Source organism: Medicago truncatula, chromosome 4, assembly GCF_003473485.1.
Source record: "Medicago truncatula cultivar Jemalong A17 chromosome 4, MtrunA17r5.0-ANR, whole genome shotgun sequence".
Classification (NCBI taxonomy): Eukaryota; Viridiplantae; Streptophyta; class Magnoliopsida; order Fabales; family Fabaceae; genus Medicago; species Medicago truncatula.
In genome coordinates, this window is record NC_053045.1 from 59,316,884 (window position 1) to 59,320,193 (window position 3,310).

A 3,310-nucleotide genomic window follows, 5' to 3' on the forward strand; every position below is an offset into this window, starting at 1 on the left:
TTTTGTTTTCACTTAATTGCATTTATTTTGATAGACTGGTAATTTCAGTAAGTTTCAGTCGTCGAATAGAGGCATAGCACATATCAAATGGATGAAATATATGTTCACCATTAATGCTCCATCTCATCATTAACAAAGTCTGGATTTGTGCTTTGTGATGTCGCATGATCTTTTAATCAGGGTGGAAATAGTCCGGTATGAGTTCAGCTTTGCATACACAGGTTTTTATTTTGTTCAAAAAATTCTAAGCCCAAGGTTAGCAAGATTGTGTTTGAGGCTTGAACTAAAATTAAATTTAACGTTTCTGCAATAATGCCCACTTTTTGTGTCTATCTGATACAACTATTTTTTTTTTTTTTTTTGAAAGAATCTGATTCAACTATTTCTGTTATTTTTTCGATTCCTATTCGCATGTTCAACTTCCTCTCCAAAATTCTATGAACTTGACCTGATCCACTTCATTTTTTTTCTCTCTCCAAGTTTCTCATAGATGAGTTGCGTAATCTTTATAAATAGATGACTTTTAATTCATTCGATGCACTGAAAAATGTTTCTGTACCTTTTGGTTTCAAGTGGTAGAACCACATTTGAGTGACTATAATTTGGTTTGATTATGCTATATTTAATGTAAAACCATTAACCAATTACCTTTAATTAAAAGAAACTCGTTACCAATTTCCTTAACCGTGATATTTATAATGTTAGGAACACATTTTTTTTTATTGGTTAAAATTAACATTTGTCTCACTGAATATTTGATAAAAAAAATAGGCTCCAAATCAAATAGTGTCTTTAAAAAAACAGAAATAATATTTGAACATCCATTTAGTGACAACTTTTACAACAACTTTCTCTTTCATACTCACATCACTTTTTACTTTATCTCTCTATTGTTATGGTTTTCGTGCCAATACCACTTTTTTCTTTGTAAAATATGGTTGTCAAATAAGTTGTCATCAAATTGGTTGTTCAAATAACACTCCTCTTAAAAAAAAATAGTATTTTTAAAAATACATAAGTTTTATCATTTATTACGGTCCAACCTAAATCAAATAATCAATCTCTACATTTACGATACCGGATTCACATTAAAAAATAGTGTGCTATTTTTCAGATTTATAAAATGTAGTATATTATAAAAAATGTAATGTAACTAATACCAATGATGAAGACGTTAGAGGTGCCGTTTAGCATGGACTCATGGATGTATTGGTCCATACTGGACCAAGATTTCTTACCATTAGCTTGAACAAATTTATAGATCCTATCTTGTATTTGCTATATTATATCTCTCCACCCATCATTTTTTTATTCTTTCTCTTTATTCTCTTCCTCTCTCCAATAGAGAAGTGTCGAAAACCTTTTCCTCTTCCTAGCTCTCTCTCCTTAACTTAACTGCATAAACGCATAAACATGAGTTCACTAAATTTGCAGATTAAAATAAATGCTTCATATTCTTTCTAATTAATTTTATCCAAATTGATCTTTCGTGCGTTCTTCTCAATTTCATTCATCTTCACTGATATGTTCTTCCTAAAAATCCAGAGCTGAAATCAATCACCGATCTATTTTTCGACGAATCTAAAAAATGAGTTTAATCTTTTGATACATCCTCAAGATCCGTAGCTAATTTCCACCCTTTACTTTACAAACACCTAACCCTACCATTCCTCTTAATCAAGAACACAACTTACCCATTGAAATTGTCTCAACAAATCTAATATTGTCTTGTTCAGTTGATTTATTTATGTCTTTTTGAATGGTTGTCTTGTTCAATTGATGTTTGTGGTATGTATTTATAAAAAATAATTGATGTTTATAAAAAATTGTCTGCATGAATTGATTGTCTTTGTTTCTTGGCCTTTTCTAAATTATAATAAAAATCTGGATTTGGAATTTGTGTGTTTGTTGTTTTGAAGAAGATGATATAATAATGGGGGATAGTGTGTAGGATAATGCAAACAATATGTCGTTGCTTTTTCTACATTTTAGGATTGTGTGTAGATGGTGTAGAGTATTATTGTGAGGCTAGATCAATCCAAGGGTATAAAAAGTTGGTCCGTTATGAACCAATTTTTTTTAGTGGTTCATTTTATACGGCACCGACGTTAGATACCCAATTCTTTAACTAATGGCTTCTTAGTGTAATTGATTTTGTCATCTAAAACGGCCAAATGACATAGTTTATTGTCCAATTGTCTTCTATTTATATGTAATTAATCTTTGTTGTATAAAATAATAGATGTTTGCAAAGTGGTTGATATATATATAAGGAAATGTTAACTAGTGTGTTTGGGGCACAAGTTAAAAAACCAAACGTAGAAAGCTGGAGTACGGTCCGTGCGCGGTTTTTCTTCTCTACCATGACGAATCAATTGATTTAATGTAGGCATCGCTATTTCCTTTGTCCTTCCTTTTTTCTTGGAATATATATATTGAGGAGGTTGAGAATATTATAATGCATGTTGAGGCAGTAATTTCCAGGAAATTGATGCTATATGTGGAAAGAAGACCAGTTCAAAATCAAAATCAAAGTGGAATTACGGTCAATGATGGTAATTTCCAGGAAATTAAGCAAAATTCTATCTAATTTGCCAAAGACTAGTACTAGGACCGCACAGTGTTTATTTTTGGGGATCACGTAACGTATCTATCTTTGGATTCTAGCCACATCTTTGATTTGATTTCAAGTCAAATGTGGAATAATCTTGATGTAATAATAATTGTATAATATTCGTATTCATATTCGGTGGCCAAATTAGCTATCCCTATTTCACCGTGATTGCCAAGTAACCAACGGGTCATATCAAGTTTAATTTTTGAGGGGATATATCAAGTTTAATTTAATTATTTCTTTAAATAAAGTTTAATTTAATTATTAGTAACATAGTTTTATTATTTTTAAAATAATGAATTAGTTTTGAACTAACATAAAAATCGTTAATTATTTTTAATAAAATTAGGATAAGTTATTGTGTGTGTATATAAAATAATAATAATAATAATATTAATAAGGACTAGTTTTTTAGGCAAATAATAATATGGACTTTATCAGATGCATTTTAGTGATTTTACGAATTTTTTTAATCACTGGTAATAAGCCAACTTAAACTTGAGAGCACATGCCTATAATCAGTTTTTCAAAATAAAATGTTGTTTTGTCTTTTGCAAATTGTTTTTTTAAAAAGAATGGTCTACGTACCTTGAATGTGCCAGTGATCTATGACTGATCCAAGATAACATAATTGAAAAAAGGTAGTATAGTTCAACTTGCGGGCCAAGCAAATATGCTGCATACGTAGTTTCGAAT